Source organism: Vidua chalybeata, chromosome 2 (genome assembly GCF_026979565.1).
Source record: "Vidua chalybeata isolate OUT-0048 chromosome 2, bVidCha1 merged haplotype, whole genome shotgun sequence".
NCBI lineage: Eukaryota > Metazoa > Chordata > Aves > Passeriformes > Viduidae > Vidua > Vidua chalybeata.
This window is the reverse complement of record NC_071531.1, coordinates 98,209,299-98,228,803: the sequence shown is the minus strand read 5'-3', so window position 1 is coordinate 98,228,803 and position 19,505 is coordinate 98,209,299. Positions and strand designations below refer to the sequence as shown.

The following is a 19,505-nucleotide window of genomic DNA, read 5'->3' as shown; positions in this document are numbered from 1 at the left end:
CTGAATACCTTTAGATTCTGAGCCTCATTTTTTTCTTAGGCATTACATCAGAGATCTCTCATTGCGCCTGTAAATGTACACTTGCCAGAAAATAACCCTGGACAAGAATATCCTACTTCTAATGAACAGACTTCAGCTCTTCTGCTCTAGTGGCCTGCACTGCGCTGCACTGCAGCTCTTTGCTCTTGAGAACAGGAGAAAAGCATAAGTCTGTTGAAAATGAGCTTCTAAGGTTAATTCCATACATCTTAATTTGGAAGGAAAAAAAATCTCAGAAACAGTGGAAGAAAGTATGGGAGGAAAGTGAAAAAAAATCAGTGCAAGAGCACAGCAAGAATGAGAAACGGGAGGCATGTGTTTGAGATATCCAGGGGCATATATAAATCAATATATAGCTAGACAACTTACATAATGTTCTCAAAGCTTGTATTATAAATATGAGAATAGAGAGAATCATATTTGGGGGACATTCTCCTGAATATGGGTAGGTGGAAATTTTGTGCTTAATAGAAGCTAGTTCCAGCTGCAGCAGAACCGTTCACTAATGCAGTGCCACTCAGAAGGACTTATCTGAGAGCAGTTATTATGTCTTTATAACAATAATTTCACGGAAGAAATGAATTTCCATTTTTTGTAATTAAAATAGTTGGTTTTATTATATTTTTCCATTTATTTCTAAATTTGGATGGCTACTGCAGGAACAGGTATGGTACATAACATATGCCTGACTGATTGGCCTATCTCCACATCCTAGCTGCTTGCCTACCTCATGCCAAGTTTGAGTGAAGTAATGGGTCTTATGCTGTCTCCCAAAACTCAACAGATTTTGGGTCAGTCAAGGGATTCCTATCAGGCATGAAGGATGCACAGGAACCTTCCCATAACAATGAATTCTAGCCCAGAAACTCTCACCAAGGAACTGTAATTCACGGTACTCTACCTGAATATGTTTTATCATGCAGAAGGCAATTACATGAAGATAGTTTAAAATATATGGGTTATTAATATCACATGGCTATGCACACTAGTTGCATTGGCTGATTGAAGAAACAAGAATAGGCTAATTAGCAGAATTTATTTAACACTAGCCCTGAATGTTGTCCTGCCAGGATCACTGCCCTCTCAGAGCTCTCTGGAACGCATACATGCACTTTCCACCTTACTATGAAAGTCATCTACTGGGAAAGTTTGTGATTGTCTCTACTCCTTCCTTTTGGAACCCTAGGTCTCTGAGGAAGGAAAATAAGCATGTCATATGAAAACCCCCTAAAGTTTGTGCTTGATATTTTAACTTCCCTTTGCAAGGCAGCTGCTGCTTTTGCACGTGTGGGAATCTGGTGAGCCGTACAATCTTAGGCTGAGGATTTCTATTCACTAGGGATTAGCTGAACTGTTTTCCTAAATCAGTCACCAGATCTGGATTCCAAATTAACAAAGTGGTGCTGAGCAATAATGTAGGCTGTAGGTAGCAGCTGTGCAAATTTATTCACTGAAAGCATTATAAAAGCAGGCTGTCTAACTGCCTTAGCTTTAGTGCAGTGAACTCTGAGCAGTAGCGAACTTACTGAATTTATAACAAGTAAAAAGCTCAGGTTCATTCAGCTCCAAGGATGCTGAATGAGAAATGCTGGTCTTTGCAGAATTACTCTAAACACAACTGCTCTCAACAAAAAGTTTAGAAGATGCAGAATGATTGCATCCTAGAAAAAAAGGTAAAAGGGAACCCAGCGATCATTGAACCTCTCCCTATGCCCTGATGATCTGCTACCCTTTGTCTTTTCCATTTGTCTAGCCTGTTCCATGGATGGAGGTTTTACACACTCCTCATGCAATGTATGCCAGTGTTTAACCACCCCTCCTGCTGGAAGTGTTTTCTTGGCGCGTCTTCTGCAGTCATCTGTGGACTAAACTGTGCCAGTCCTTTTGCATTTTCTTCACTGGTGTGCTATTTTTTTTTTTTACCTCTCACAATTCTCTCTCTTTTCTGAACTCTGTGCCATTTCTATTTCACTGTGTCTCAAATTAGACTTGATATTCCATCTAGGACCTTGCCCCAATTCAAGTGCCCCAAGGCTATCTTACTCTTACTATCCCACTGTGGGGTTTACTCTTTTTTAATATTTTTTTTATTGCAACAGCACAGTTGATTAAACCCTGGCTGTGCTCTCCTAACTCCTTTCTATGGGGCTGCTGTCTTACCACTTCTTGCCTAGACTTTATTTGTGTAGTGTGAAAGTGCAGGACTTTCCACATGTCCTTACATAAGTTTGCCACCTATTTTAAAGACTATTTCTCCAACTTGTCAAGGTAATATGAATTTCAGTCCTATTTTCCAGTGAGATGGTGGTCTCTATGGGATTATCTGCAGTAATGAATAAGCATATTTTATCTTTCTTCATTCAGGTTGTTAATGGAAATATTGATAAGCCCCAAATTTAGCATGGATTCCTGAGGAATTCCACTCTATATCTGCTTCCATTTCAATAACTAACCACTGATAAATACTTCTAGTGAATGATTTCCCAGCCATTTTGTACTCGTCCCATATCAGTTTCCTCTAAACTGTGTTTCTGTGTCTGAGGTAGAGGAATAATACATGTCAGTGTCAAAAACAGTCAAGATATGACACCTCCTGCTTCTCCCATCTGTTATCCTGCCACAGAAGGAAACTAGATTCCACCTAGTCTTATCCAGAAAATGCTATATATGCTTAATTCAAGCCTTTATGAGGCCTGGAGCACCAGTTTCCAAACTGTGGCCTCAAGTGAAGGCTGGGCCTTCGAGGGGATGCACCAACCTGCCTGAAATCAGAGTGGAGAATTGGGCTCACAGGCTGAAGTACATCTGCCAGGGTTACTGTGCTGTCACAGTCTCAGCAGTGTGACTGCTAGAGCAATCTCATGTGAGACAATGCCCTTGGGCATTTTCCATCTGTCTTTTCTACAGGTGAGCATGGTTCCTTAAAACACCAGCGCTCGTGACAGGTAACACTCAGATGCTATTTGTAGCAAAACAGTTGAATTATTGGAACCAAAAAAACCCCACCAACATTGAAATATGACTTTCAGATATTCAGGTATTTCATGATATTCAAATATAAAATGAAAATGCACAGAAGATGACCTGAAGAGGAGAAGGGGAGATACAGCTTGCAGCCAGAGATCTGAAACCTGAAGTCATTAACTTGATCATGGTTAGCAGGGCATGCCAAGATGAAAGAAATATTAGGGAAAACTTGATGCACATTAATGTAGTTCAGAGATATACAGTGTGTACCATGTCACATTACACTTCTTTACAGTCAGTAGAGAGAAGTAGGTACTTTGAGTATATAACTCATCTAGTTTATTTTAAAGAGGAGATGCACCCATAAATACCCAATTGTGCAGAACATGATCTAACAGGTAAGATGTAGACATATGTATTTTATGTGTCTAATGTTAAGTTATGCGGTTTTTTTTTTCTTTGTGTCAGGTGCATAACAAATCACTTCTGTTCTCTCAATTCTTATGGAAAGAGGGGCAATATCTCCACGTTTGGAATGTGCCATTAGTTAAAATTTTAGGAAAGCTTGATAGCAACAGGGCACTATTTAAATATAGAATATCTAAATGATCTGATTATAATACCAAATACTTCTAGTCAGTTTAACAGAACACTTCTGTCATAGCTGCCATCATTCCTCTTGTTGCCTGGTTAAGAACTGCAGGTTTAGATCAAGTCATTCCTGGCTGAAAAAGTCTTAAGAAAGAGGATGGCTTTATGGCTCACATTAGGGAGTTCCTGTTAAGAAACGGCCACTGAATTATCTATGAGACATAGAAGTTAATCTCAATAGATTTATAATGCAGATTTACTGAATAGTAATAAACACCTGTGCAGATACTTAGAGTGTAAATCCAACATATAGTTCACTTTGTTTGGTTGATTCAGATTAGTTTTCTCAAAGTGCCTTGTCTAGACAAATCCTGAGTGTGCCTTTGATCTGCTAACAGAGATAAACTGCGAGTGCTACAGTGTCTGTGGGTCTGAGTACCAAATGAGACTGCTGGAGTTCTAGAGGACAGTGCCTGTCCCAGAGCCCCTGGCTTCTACACTGCTACTTGAGGCAATATAGAAGCAAGATAATGGCATTAGAATTTTATTGTAGTCTAATAGATCTGATGACTTTTAAAATATATAGGGTCACAGTATTAAAAGTTGGTAGCATGTTTTCTATTTTTTTAAGCTTGGTATATAAACAACCAAAATGCTGAACAGCAGTTTTTAAGGTGGTTTTGCCAAGGCACAGAGAAGAGACATTTTATGTATCCATTTATAGCTGTATGCTGAGCATGGGACACCATTTGTATGTGAAATCCTTTGATGTCTTCTGTAATGCAAATAAGAATGTTTGTCCTGAAACTGAACAGGGAAATTTAATTCAATTCTAAAATTTGGTAAAAACTACTAAGAAACAGATAACAGCAACATGATAATTAATTTCAGGAATGAAGAAGCATAGGCAGATGAATCCAGAAATGTAAAAGAACACTTAGCTTTAAAATAATAATTGCCATGTTCATACTTCTCCTCCCAAACATCACTTTGTTGGAAGGCACTGCATTATTGCCATAGGACCTCAGAGAAGTGGTGGATGTATGCTTGGACCATCTAGAACAAATGAAAAAGTAATTTTTCAGCCCTGGGGATAAGGTCATTAAAATATAATGCCAGAAATTTGCCTTCTCAGTGCAAATGGACAGCATGTTTCTGAGAAGGAACAGGGTTTTAACAATTGTGTTAGAAGATGATGTAATTACAGTTTTCATGGTGATCCCCCAACCCATCTGTTTTGAAAAGGTCAAAGAGTGAGGTTGTATTTCTGGGTCTGTGATAATATTATTCTGCAGGGAAGTTGCTGAAGAAAAGGAAAGTGATGTTTATATATGACAGAGTCTTCAGAGTTTCTTTGGTGTCTTTATTTCAGGGATTTTACAGGGCACTTAAAAAGGTGCAAAAGTACTGCATGACTGCATGCTCAGTTTTGTATCTGCTGCGTAATATGTTTATTGTGCTATGCAATTGATGTGACTGTAAATATGAGTGTGATTTTTTAAGACATAACAATGATGAAATCGCTCAGTTTATATTTAAAGATTCAACAATTTTGTAGTTATGCACTTCTTTAAATTTGCAAGGGTTACACCACCAGCCGCAGCCCCGATAAATAGAAAGACTAATGACAGATGACATGGAGAAGGTTCAGTTACTCCTGTGCTTTTTTTGGGCTCTGTTTCCAACGGTAATGTTCTTTCCCACATCTCTCAAAACCCCAAGAGAGGGACTGGGGCAGCAAAGTCCCTCCCACTGTAAGAGAAGAGTGGGTTCCTCACCACCTGAGGAACCTGAACACAAGCTTGTGGGACCTGATAAGGTGCATCCCAGAGTCCTGAGGAAATTGATTGATGTAGTTGCCAAACTGCTTTCCAACATCATTGAAAAGTTATGGCAATCCTGTGAGGTCACCAGTGGGTGAAAAAAGGGAAACATTATCCCCAGTTTTAAAGTGGTAAAAAGGAGGATGCTGGCAGTTACCAACCACTTCTGGACTCCCCAGTACAGGACAAGACCTGTTAGAGTGGGTCCAGAGGAGGGTCACAAAAAAGATCAGAGGGATGGAAAACCTCTGCTATGAGGAAAGACTGAGAGAGTTGGGGTTGTTCAGTCTGGATAAGAGAATGCTCTGGATAGACCTTATTTTGGCCTTTCAGTATAGAAAGAGATTTTCTAAGAAACACAGAGGGACAGTAGTGACAAGGAAAAGGGGCAATGGTTTTAAACTGACAGACAGGTTGAGATTAGACAAAAAGAAGAAATTTTTTACTAAAGGTGGTGAGATATTGGGACAGATTTCCCTTAAAAGCTGTGGATACACCATCATTGGAAATGTTCAAGGTCATGTTACATGGGTCTTTGAGCAACTTGATCTAGTAAAAGAAGCCCCTGCTCATGACAGGGAGATCAGACTAGATGGTCTTTGGAGATCCCTTCCAATCCAATCTATTGTATGATTTTATTACCTGTTTATGTGGCTGTTTAAAAGAGATTTTTTTTTTTTTTTTGTCTGAAGAATGGGTCAATATTGCTGGCTGGTGTTATTTAAAAGAATGAGAAAAGACAGAATATTCTAATCCTGGGTATAACACAGTGTTGCAGTCAAAGACAAGTCTCTAAAGTGACTTGTTATCACAGAATTACAGAAAGCAGTGCTAGAGCAGATATGAGGTCATCTACTCCTTCCTTCTGATCAAGTCACATTAAATATCCCATGTTCTATGTAACAGATATTTGACTAACCTGCTTTCTAAGACCTCCAAGGATGGAGATCGCAGAACCTCTCAAGGTAGTTAAATCCAGTATTTAATAATTTTAGAAAACTGTCCTTTTTGACATGTGCAAATTACACATACAAGCCTAATCTGCAGCCTGAGTCTATTTTGCTGCAAATTAAGACCATTGCTACCTTTTCTGGATCTTGATTTGAAAATGATTGAGGATAACTTATTTTTCTTGACCTTCAGCTGTTCCAGTAGCTTTACTTTTATTTTCCATCTTTCCTCATGCATTCCTAGATGCAGTATAACCTGTGACAAACAGAATGAAGGATCCCTTCATATGCCTTGTCAGATGTACATCCCATCATATTATGACTGTTTTGTTTTTCATAACCAATTGACACTGTTGTTTAATCTTAAGTTTTTAATTTTTTTTCTCAGAATTGTTCCTTAGCCCAATATCCTTCAAGGGCTGCCCAAATGCAGAATTTTATTTTTGTCTCAATAGAATTGTCTCCTATTTTAAGACCATTTCTATTTTCTTTTTTTTAGGGCAATTTCATTCATCACTAAGCTAGTCTGGAATATTCACCTATCTGTCAGTGAGCGTTGTGAGGCATGGGAGAGGTGTTAGATGTTTACCTTTTGTGTAAATATAGATGTCCACAAGTGACTTGAATGTCTAAATGCTCTTACTAGTCATATAAACATAGATCACAGAATCATTAAGGCTGAGAAAGACCTGCAAGATCAAGTCCAACATTAGATCTAATTTCACCATGTCCACTAAACCATATCATGAAGTGCCTCTTCCAGTTATTTTTTGAGCACTTCCAGGGATGGTGACTGCACTACTTCTGGGTAGCCTGTTCCTATGAAAAAACATCATAAAACTCTCTTAGAAAAGCATTACAGCAATTTTATAGCTTGAGCAGTAGGAACTGGAAGTAGGAGCCCCAATTATGCCTTTCTTTCTCATCTCTTTGTTCACATGGAACAGCTCTGCCTCTCACCTGCCTACTCCTAGTTTTTAATTATGAAAATATTATGGAGGAATCTTGTTATAGAGCAAGATTAAAAGCTTGTTTTTCTTTGAGTTTGTAAAATCACAGTATCCAAATGTAAAAAAGAGCCCCAAACTTCACTTTCTTTAGTTTATTGTTCCTTGGCAAAGTCCTAGTGTTTATTTGGATATATTAATTCAGGATAGTTTATTATTACTGTAATTAATAGTTACTATATTTTTTGTCATAGGTATTTTTCTGAGTTTGTTGTCAAATAACTAAAATAGTAGTTAATATATGTACAATTTCCTTTAGTAGTCCACTTTGTGAAATTCTCAGGCTTTAAGCCATATGTGAAAGGTGTATGGCATGATGGACATGATTTATATTCTCCTCTTGAGAAACAGGCCACATTCCTGTCAAACGTGCAGTTTGACATTCTTTGTGAATGCCCAGAGAAGACTTGGGACTCAAAATTTTAGTCTTTGTAATGTGTAAGACTACGATGATAATATCACCTCTTAGGTGCATTTGTGCCATAAAGATCCAATGTTTTCCTCTTCTCAAATGTGGATATCTGAGGCGGGATTCTTCTAATCTATTTGTAGCTGTCTTCAACGTGAATTTTTGTATTTAAGTGCATCACCTTAGGAGAGGAGTGGGTACTTCTGGGGAATTATCCATCTTACCTGTTTTTGACATTTCCTTTTTGGTGGGAAGAACCACGTTAGAAGTGTCTGTTTCTCTCTTCTTGTGTCCCATTAATGAGAGGACTGAGGCCACCCACTATCATCAGCTGCACTCAAGACCAGTGTTTCCAGAAGACCAGCACTGTAGCAGCAGCCAGCTGTCACTGAGGCCCACAGAGAAGAGGGTGACAGCTCTGGGCTAGCCTTTGAGTCACCCTCATTGACACCGAACACTTAGGCAGTGCATTACAGCTGGCAGTGGAGTTTGAACTCTCAGAAGCAAAAGAATACTAATTTTAATTTCTAGATTTTCAGTATCTTCTCAGTCATTGATAAAACTCCCATCTTCAAAGAACACAATGTCCCAATATTTGTGACACTTTTATAACTACATCTCCCCCTTTGGCCCTGATGGTATTGATGTCCTTGGATGATATCCCTGGACTGCATTCACTCTAGAAGTGCAAACAAACCCACATTTTCAGGGAGAAAGTACTCTCCTTGTCTTTTCATTTGGCCACAAGAAGTATTTTTCATCTTAGGTTGTAGTGGAGAACTAGAATCCAGCCAATCCCTTTGGTGCCTTTGTTGTCAGGAAAAAATGATCGATCAAAGCCCGTTTAGTGGGAACTTCAGCCAGACACTTATGAGTGCTGATTCTTTGTTATTCTCTCGTTATGTGGTTCCTAAGTTTCTAAAGGTCTTGACATACATTTTCTACCAATAAGAAAAAATGTCTCCTCATGAGATTTAAATATGTTGCTTTTATTTTTAATGGAGCCATGTTTGAGCATCTGTCATCATGTTCACTAAATCATCTGTCAATGAAATCCACATTTTTAGTAGCCATTATCTCAGCTCAGATATAAATGACATTCTAGCTTTCATGTCTAATCCTCCATATTATTTTCAGGTGGATAGGGTAACACTGAGGCCACATCTTAAATTTATTCTAAAGGCGGTTTCAGATTTCTTATTAATCAGTATATCTACTTACAAATATTTTTTCCCATGACCCAGTTCACCAGCAGAAGGATCAAAATGTTGATCCTTTGTGAGTGTACTGCTGTAGCCAGACAAAGCTCTTCTACAAATCTGTGATGTTCTTTGGTCTTAAACAGCCTTTGTTGCTCAGGATCAAATCTAACAAAATGTAGCATCAACTTCAGGCTCGTTCAAAGTGAGTTAACAGACTTTATCAGAGGCACATTTGATCCTATCAGACCCCTCAACCCATCCCAAGGCACGTACAACTAGAGCACAAGGCCTCTGGACCACAACTAGACCACAGCCTGTGCTGGCAGAGCTGCAGTAGCTGGGGGCTTTAGAGACACCGTTATTGACACCGTTATTGCAGTTCTTGCACCGTTATTGCAGTTCTTGATACTCATGTTTATGAACCGTTACATATGGTCACCCAATGGCTTGAGGGACACCAATTCTTCAGTCTTTGTAACAATGACTGGCTTCCATTTACTGGTGTGACAGTACTCCTAATGAAACACCAGAACGTGAAGGAAGAAGAGGGGTTGCTTCTGTCACTCTTCTTTGATACATTCTTTGTATATAGCTCCCACCACTGGCCCTTCTATTCCAGGAATAAAAGGTTTGTCATGTGGACTGAGAGGTGCTCAACAACATGGTGGTGTCTGTTTATGTGCTTGTGAGGTGGAGAGCAGAGCTAAGCAGGTAATGCACACACTTCGCTGGGGCACATTAAACATTAGAAACATTTCAGTTCTTAGATTAGACCCATTTAGATTGGGTCTTGCCTGCATAAAGCATCCTGAAGTAGCATAGCTACTACAAGGTTAGTGATGCTTTGTATTATTCCTTGTAAAACACTTGATGTGAAACACTGAGCTGTGTCTTTGTGTATTCTTTTGTGTGTTCTCATTGTTATTATTATAAACAGCAAACAATGTATGTTTGCTAACATTATTACTATGGCTTTTTTTCATAGGAATTAGACCTCATTAGAAATCAGAAGCAGGATTTGTTTTGTGTACTGATAAATTATTAAACCCAGTAATACATAGCAAGATTACATGCCAACCCACAGAAATCCTTCAGAGTTGTTATTTTAAACCTGTGTCAATGAACAATTTATTCTGAAGCATTTCAAATGTGTATGCATATGCATTATATACATATATATTATATATATATAGGTAGTGACAAAGCAAGTAGTTTAATACATTTTATGGCTCCAGCCTGGAATTCTGCATACAGGAACCTGTGTGTGGTCAAGGAGGCTTGCATACTTTTGAACTCTAAGTTGGCCTAATAAAAGATATCATACTACAGTACTTGCTTTGTCAATCCTGTTTTGCTGGCTCAAAATGACTTGCAAGATTAATTTTCAATTTTTAACATAAAACCCAAGAAAGTGTTTACTTACTGCAAGGAATTGATTCCATGTTAATGACCCTGAAGGAGGCTTGTACACAAGGTACAGATTGTTGCCAATTTGATGTATATTCATGTTACAGAATATGAAAATGAGAAGTTACACCATCTTGAGGGTTTTGTTTTTATAAGTTAAAAAAGCTTTTAAGTAATCATACTGTGTGTTTGATGGTGGAAATTAGTATGAATGTTTCTGGCAGTGGAATGATGTGATGTGGTTATGCATTTCTGTTTTCACTGCCTGCTCAATATTGGCCTTTTACAAATACAGATTACCATGTCGATGGAAGGAATTTACAGCTTTGGCCCCCTTGTCTCACTCTGTGTTACAGCACCTTTTTTTGTACTTTATGTTACATATCCTCCCAACCGCATTTTTGTGACAGAAAAAGGAAATGTCTGTGGACTGAGATCCTGAAAATGTGTGAGCTTTACTATTTAATTGAATGAAATGACTATTATTTCACATTAACCTTGATTTCTGTGGGGTGAAATCTTGCTCCTCTGAAACCAGTAGCAAACACTTTGCTGTGTATGAGAGGATGGAGAGTCCATCAGTGGTCCCTTACCAGCTAGTGACATGGCATACTGGAAGCTCAGAAAAAAACAACCCTTAATAATAATAGTGATAGAAAGAATACTCTTTCAAAAGTGAAAATTTAGGACTCTCAAATAAAACCCAAGCTGAATACAAAAACTGTATGTATGGTGTATTTAACACTGCCAGTTTTGGGGCCTCACAACCCAGATAGGACTGCAAGATCCATTTGTGTTCTGTAGACTGTTACACTACATCCATACTTACCTCATCTTGTGGGCAAGGAGCTGCTTGCTCTGACTTCATGGAATTGCAGCTGTATTTGTGGAGTGCTGCTGTCCTTTGGCACTGCCTCCCCTGTACATTAATACAGTTTAAATGTACCAGCATTTTCTCTGGAAGCAAACTTCAAAATTTGTCTTTAATTCTGATGCAATGCATATTCAGAGTTTTTATTTTCCTGGAGTTTAGTTCCAGAGGAAAACATACTTGACTGGTGCTCCCACCAGCCAGCTATGGTTTATAATGACAATAATTAGCAGCAAGATACTGCAGCAGAAAAATGGGGAGCAGAGAAATGCAGTCCAGCAGCTTCAGAGAAATGATTTTGTTCATTTCTAAGGATTCCAAAGTGCTTAACAAACAATATTACAGGCAGGATGGGCAGCTCTGGCCATTGTTAAGGTCTTCTAGTGCTTCCTGTTTCAATAGTCTATTTTAAAAAAAATTAATTTTGTTTATTATTTTTTTTAAATTTTCCAGAGCTCTGCCAATGTGAATGTATTTAGGCTAAATTTATTTTAATCCAATGCCAGTCTCCAGGTCTTTAAGTTTTTGAATTGAAAAGTGGTTGAACTATTTATAAGAAGAAGGCTAGATTTTTGCTTTTTTAAAATAATAATATCTGCCCTGCATAGTTTTGAGCAAAGACAGGCCTTTTTCTGCCTTTGAATCAGGTATGTGCCTTTTGCCATCCTCACAAAACCTTTCAAGTTTGGTCGACTGTTTCAAGGCATGGAAAAAAACACAGTTACCCAATATCCCATAGAGGTTTACTAAAGCCTAACAGCAAATATTTCCAGAGATTTCATCTTCTCCGCCTTGCACAGCTCCTTCCCACGATCAGACTTTCCATACACCGTCCTCACAGGATGACTGAACAGTCACTGGCTGGGGGCACCAGAGGCCAAAACTGAGGCAACCCATCGTGCTGTCCCTGGGCATTACTTTGAGCTGCAGTGATGCTCTGCAGTGGGAGTAGGGAGCCAATCCCTCCTGAGCTGGAATGCATCTTAGGGCTCCCAAATTTTAGTTTGTATGCTGTTGGCCAAACTCCAGCATAGTTTCTCTTTGCTGCTAGCCTGAACACACACAGAGAGTTGGGCGACCTCAACGAGACCCTGAGCAACCACATCTAATGGTGGAATGAGTCCTGCTTTGAGCAGGGGGTGAGACTAGACAACATCCTGAGGGTCCTTCCCAGTCTGAATGAGTTCATGGTCCTGTGACTCTTTACTGACCATTTCTTCACTAGTGTGTGTAGGCCTAAAGGCAGCATCCTAGCTGATGGGTTTCTGTAGGTATGATGCACATAGTGGAAATACTATTTAATACTTTATTTTAAAAACAAGTGTATTCAAAGCACCTCATTAAGATAATATTCAAGGTGCATAGACAGGTATCCTAAAATTAAGATTAAAAAAATGATCTCTGCAACCTCAGTACGCTTCTAACATGTGTTTGTGTGGAAACATTGACTCTAGTTTTGTGATTGCACTGTGTTTTCACTCACATGGATTCATCTCTCTATCTAGCATGGATCTGCTGTGGAGATGAAGCAGCACCGAGAAGGATTGGTGGATGCAGAAGTCTAGGTCACTTGTTGAGAAGGTGCAAGGTATTTCCTGATTGAAACAGGACATGGTAGAAAAAGAAAACAAGATCTCCAGGTTTAGGTAGTTGAAGTTTGTTCCAGAGAGCTGGACAGAAGAGTATGCCTCTTCTACCATCTTCCTGTGTGGTAATGGGCAGACATTTCCCCAGTGGTTAATTGCCAAAAGACCATTTCTGCTTGTTCCAGTAGTATCTGGACCAAGACAATGTGCAAATGTCATCCAGCAATCACAGCTCTTTCTTTGGTAATGTCATCTATGGTGTTCCATCTAATAAAGACTTCATCAAGTCAGGTTAGGTAATTATTACTTCCTTACATCTGTTTATCATCTAATGTTCACCTTCTATTTATATTTTTACTTTATACTTATAAATATTTATAAATAAATATTTATCAATGATTTGGACAAACTATCTTGAAAATCTCTGAAATTCACTGAAATATTCAGGCAGCATATGAGATTGTTTTTCAAACCTCAGCAGGATTAATTAGATCCTGCAGTTCATTCACTTGCACTGTAGTCAATTGGAGTCTTACTTGTGGAAAGTCTGCAAGACCAAAAATTATGCCCAATGGGCACAAAGCTCTATAGTAGAAAATGTCAGCTCCAGATGGTAGTACTTCTGACTTCTCATCGGTTAGACTCTCTCTACTCCTACACTTTTTCTCTCTTTCTCAATTAGCTTTTCATGCATTTTTATGTGAGTGGGTTTTTTTTGGAAATGGTTCTTAGAACTTGCTGTATATATGGTACATGTTTTCATTTACAGATCACTGAAATGGATAGGCAGATAAATATATAGGGATTTCTGAGCTTGTGAAATATGTAGCATAATATAAAACCCTCTTCTAACTCTGTTTTGTCAAATGTATCAAATGATATTTTAAAAATTATATTTCTGGAGTATATTCACAGCATTTCTTATTGCTGTTCTTAAGCTATGTTTGACAGTCGCTTAATCTGTCTGATATAACCTGAATGAATAGCAGCATTTAAAAATATGGCTTCAGGGACTCCTCAGGAGGTTTCTTTGTAAGTGTACATTTACTAGTTCATCTGTAAATTTATTTTATGAGGTGTTTAAACCTCAAGAAAACTGAAAAGCATAATATTAAAGCCTGGTTTACATCTACTGAAGTCAATGGGAACTTTGCAATTGACTTTAATGGTAGCCTATGCCCTCTAATTATGAAAGTGGCAAGGATGATATACACAAAACCACAGGGAGAATTTTTTGTTTCATCATATCCTAATTCTGTTGGCAGATGCATTTGCAAAGTATAATGCGGTTTGTTCTTGAATTAAACAGTTCAGTGTTTGGACTTAATCCTGAACCATGTTGATATTTTAGGTTTCCTTCTCGAAAGATCGCAGACTACTCATTTTCTCTGGGGTTCATGGGGGTGACAAGGTAAGAAATCTAGCCAAATGTTCAAATTTTCGACAGGCTTTTGAAAATTACACTTTTGGTTTTGATCTTACATCTGCCGTATGGTGTGAGTAATGGAAGAAGTTGATGAAGCCGTTTTCTTCGTAATTGTTTTGTTTTTTTCATGTGATCCATTTTGACAAGGTTCGTGGAAATACATGTAATATCTGTAGCACATATGTACGTATTTTCCCTTAAGGTTCACTGTAATGTAGTAGAAAGTTTCCACCACGTTATTGTAATTCCAGGCATCGTTTTTTTATTGTGTTAGTGAAAGTGAGTGACAGTACCCCATAACAACAAAAAAAAAAGATTCACAGAATTCAGCTTTTTTTTCGTGTTAGTGCAACAAGCACAGCAGTCTGAACTGGCTAGATATGGCAAGTAATTTGTAGTAGTTAATAATGCCAGACAAAAATTCCCACAAGCTTCTTTCTGAGTTTGCTTCAGACATTACTCATTTGGTGGCTTAAATACCGGTCTTGCTTCACACTTCTGATACTTGTGAAAGATGTAGATATTTTGTTGGTAACCGGAGTTGGTAGAGCTGCAGATAAGAGTTTGGTTGCCACAAGTGTTTGGTTGGGGCCATGCTCAGTTGAAAAATGCCATTTGTGCAGGGTGGAAATGCTGTCCCTGGGGTGCATCAGCTCCATTGAAGCCTCAGAGAGAGCTGAGTTGAGGGGCTGCTGCCTGGCCCCTGCTGCTCCCCCCAGTGAGCCCTGGGCTCTTTGCTGGGCTGAGCAGACTGATGGCATGGTAATATAAATAATGAAATTGATAAAGTCATGTCTTCCCTCCAGACCCCAAGTCTCCCTTACCCCAGCACAGACCCCTCCAACCTTGTCCATGCAGTGGGCTAGCAGCCCTCTGGCTTCCTCCCTTGCCAGACTGGTGGCAGACCAGACCTTTGTGGTCTGCCCCCTCAAGCCTACTGAGTCCTCAGGCTGCTGCCCCTTCTGGTTATCCTTCCCCAAGGCTTCACTGGAGACTGCTTTTTTTGATGTATCCCAATGTGAGGGCAGCCAGGAGTCCAGCAGCCCTGGGGTTTTGCTGCCCAGTGATGCAATTGCTTTGGGAATGACCTGGAAATATTGTATACTGTCTTTCTCAAAAAAACCCAGTGTGTCATAAATTCTTCCTCAGGGAAAAAAATAAAGATTATTAGCATTTATTGCTGGCCTAAGACAAAATTTGCATGTGTCAAGACTACTTTGGTAAAAGTTAGTAAAAGAGAACCATTCCAGATGGCTGCTGTAGCCCTTAGTTCAGCTTTATAGTCTAGACATGGACGGAGATCTCTGTAGTATATTTAGAGAAATAAATGACAACTGGAAATTATGTGTCTAAATGAGACTTCAACTTGCTAGATGGGGGTTGGAGGAAGGTGTGCAGAAGTAGGGATCTATTTCTTAAGGAACCTATGAACATAGTAGATGAAATACTTCTTCAAATGGCCTCTCAGCCAATCCTGTTTTGCCTTTGTTTTGAGGACTACTGTGGCTTCTATGGAAGAATAAAAATAAAAGAAATTTTTAAGTGTTCACAGGTCTACTATGTTTATATTAAATATAAGACTAAATAGAAACGGGATTGTAAATAAGGCTCCTGATTTTGAAGAGGAAAATTTTCATAAACTATATTATTTAGTTACTCAAGTCTGCCAGATTGAGGAGCCTCAAGGTTGAAATGTGGAGGAGGTATAAAGTTTTTAAAGTTTCAGATGTGAAAGCTACCTAGAACTTATAGTCCAAACAAAAGACAGTTGGAAAAAGCACCTTGTCTAATTTGATGGGTAATCATCACAGAAAAAGATGTTGGTAGGTAATGCAAGGACAGAGGAAAAAGAGGAATCAGAATAGAAAGTTGTATCTCAGAGGCAGGATATGCAGGAATAAAGTAAAAAACAAGTGAGAGGAGCTTAAGAAAAATATTCAGGCAGCATTTGAGAAAAAAGTTCTTATCTAGAAAAAATGTGGGAAAGGGAAAGACTCTTGTGCTGTGAAGAGGAATTATAATATGTGTGGGATAAACTAATGACGATCTAGCAACAGGGCAAAGTCTGGAGGCTTTCTGAGGGTATGGAAATGGCAGATAACCCATTATAAAGAGGGAACAAAACTTAGGACAGTTCATAGGCTCCAGTCGGGGTAGTGGGATAACTGTTGTTCAAAATTCAGACAGAACAGGTATGTGAAACCATATGTGTGAATGTCTCATGAAGAGGAAAAGGACCAGCTGACAAGACAGTTCCTCTGTGTATGAAGGGAGGAAAGACTGGTGTGAAGATTGGCCTATTATTCTGACCTCAGGGGTGCAAAGCTTTAAAAGAGATATTGAAGGAAACAAATTTCTATATAGTAAATGTGGGGTAGGAGGAGGAAAATTCATTAAAAAAAAGCCCCCGCCTTGTACATGGTATGCAAATCTGGTACTTTGATTTACTGGAAAAGTGACACCTTGTAAAAGCTAACCTTTCTGGATCTCAGTAAAGAGTTTCGGTGGTACAGGAACATATTTGATATATCCCCATAAAATATATCTCTGAGAAGAAGGAGACAAATACGGAAGTAGGGGGAATATAAGGTGGAGAAAAGTAGGAAATAGCAATTCTCTGACTGAGTTTATCTGCTGGTTTGGGTCAGGTAATTATGCTTTTTTCCCCCATGGACTGATATTATATCCTGCGCATTCTGCAGTGTTTAGTAGTCTTGTACAGATGCAGAAGGTACTCACAGTGTGGATTCTCTCTTGCTTTGCTCTTACCAGAGTTTAAAATATATGACATTTTGGCTGAAGGCATTTGTCTTTAGATGGAGAACTGTAAGTATCGTTCTGGTGTTCAGGGAAGGATTGTAAAATGGCAAACAACTCTGAGAAAGGGAAACAGTGTGGAAAGGGAAAAAAGACAATGCAAAAAAAAAGCAGAAATACAAAAATATGTAACACTCAGGAACTTTTTAACTTCCACTGTGCAGGGAGCTGTTGAGATTCTGGATCTGTATCACTTTCGGCAGTCAAACTCCCACATAGCACTAACAATTCTCAAAGGGAAGGAGTGGTGTGCACCTCCTCTGCTGCCCTGTAGTCTGGACAGGGAGACTCTGTCCAGGAAAAAGCACAGTGGGCTTTCCTCAGGGGTGGTGAGGGTAGCACATACTTGTGCCTGCAATCACATCTGACCCACAAACTGATGTGCAGACAGATGGGTTGGGTCAGGTTTCCGGGAGCTCTGGTTCCCTACACAGTATTTTGCTTGCCAGTGCACACTGCATCCCCCTGCACGCTGGAGACTCCCAGAGCTCACCAGCCTAGTATTCTGAAGAAATGGACTCACTTCCCCAATTGTAAAACTGGGTCTTCCAGACCTCTTCAGGCCAATATAGAGTGACATTCCCAAAACTTGTATGTTACCTGGTATTCATCCTCATGGAACAAATAACTGATTGCTGAGAAGTGGCCGCACAGTGTCTGTCTGTGCAGCCCAAAGAAGTTACTGCACTGTGCAGATAAACAGTTCCCTCTAACTTGACTGCAAAGGACTATGGTTGGAAGGAGACAAATTTCTCTGAGGAAAATGAAAAAGTGCATGCTGATAAAGATCCATACAAATATAGAAGTTATGTGGGTAAGACAAGTAAAGAAAGCTTGAGACAAAAGAGACGAAGGTAAGGACATATTTTTTGAAGGGAAGAAAGTACTCTTAGAAGTACAGAACCAACTAAAGTTGGAGGAAGCTGGTTACAGGGGGAAGAAAAGTGTGTCCATCAGGCACAAGAAAAGTTACACATGCAAAACTAGTGAGAAAATGAAGCCATGGTATCATATATGGTTATGTCTTGTTCTGTGTGTATCAGTTTGAAGTAATGTTTAACTTTCATGTTAGACGTCACTTCTGCAGAGCCTGTGGCTGTCCCTAAGGAGGTCAGCTGGAGCCAGGATGCCTTTGAGGAAGAGCTTCTTGGTCATTGTGTGGTTTAGCAGCTAAGGGAGTTTGGATGAGCCGTGACTCATCAAGGGGCGTGGTGGGGGAAGGGGTGGAAGGACTTCTATGGGAAATAATGCTGGAAACACATTGCCAGGAGTGATGAGTGCTTAAAAACATTGCAGCTGCAGTGCTCTGGTCCAAACCAGTTTCCCAATAGCTGCTGAATAAGAAGTTGGAGGGGTCTATAGCAATCATGCACATCTTATGCATCATTTCAGAGAGCAAGAGTTAAAGTGTTGAAGTTAAGAGTGTCCTAGGTGAAATAAAGAGAATGGAATATGAAAGTATTCACAAGTTTATTCCATGCAATGTGAGTTTGATAGGTAGAGAGTAGAAAGGAGAAAAATGTGGCCAAATTCAGAGCTCTTATCCTTGTGCAGAGGTTTATTTGAATCCCAAGCTATTTGTTTCCCGTGCAGGCATTTCATTCCCCATGTATGGCAATAAAAACTGGAATGACTGCTTAAGGGTGATCAGCAACCTGAGCTCAAACTCAAGCTGACCTCTAATCTAACACAAAAACCTGTGTTATCCCTTTCGGATTGGAAGTGTCTTTTTGCTGGATTCTAGCACAGAATGGAGACGGTCATGGTCAATCATTGATAATGATGTGCTAAAGGAGACACTCCTTGAGCTAAGTGGAAGCAGCTAAAAAACCTTTTTCACTAAACCTCCTCAGCTCTAGCTCTAAAAAGTAGGAACATATTTACACAAGCATTTTCTTCTGCTGTTTCCTCTTTGCTTTTCAGCTAGCTCGAACCTTGTGTGGATGTCCACAGATTTGGTGTTAGATCAGTCTCTCTGCTTCCATCCTGCTACTGTTTGCAGCAAAGTGCTTACCGTGGGCTATTCTGAAAGCATTGAGATGCAGCTGGGCTCTTTGTGAAGCTACTGCTTTGTTAATGAGGTTAAGAACGATAAACGGCAGTAACCATGTTTCCAGATTTTGATAATCTTTGTTATATGTGTGACAAACAAGAACATTAGAAACAGAAGTATGTACAACCATGGGTAGGACTGAAAATCTGATCAACTTTGCAAAAAATATATTAAAAAACTCTCCAGATCTAAACTATCTTTTGAAGTCTTTTGTGTCTTATGAGTGAGTTTGTAGAAAGGTGCCCCCTTTTCATGTGTTTGCATTTACCAAAATAAAATCAGTTTTTGGAAACCAACCTTTTGACCATGAGAATAGTGCAGTGCTATCTTCTTTGTACAAATGGGAGAATTGAAGGA

General features: G+C 39.2%; 1 long non-coding RNA gene across 8 annotated transcripts in view; it reads left to right on the top strand.

Annotated features, from left to right (window-relative positions):
- Positions 1-19,505, top strand: part of LOC128783539 (uncharacterized) — an 85,529-nt gene that overhangs the window by 59,836 nt on the left and 6,188 nt on the right. For 7 of the 8 annotated variants that reach the window (XR_008429202.1, XR_008429201.1, XR_008429194.1 and 4 more), the window contains one exon: positions 14,204-14,263. The exons of the other annotated variant lie outside the window; for it this stretch is intronic. This is a non-coding gene — a long non-coding RNA (uncharacterized LOC128783539). The remainder of the gene's footprint in view (positions 1-14,203; positions 14,264-19,505) is intronic. 8 annotated transcript variants of the gene reach the window in all.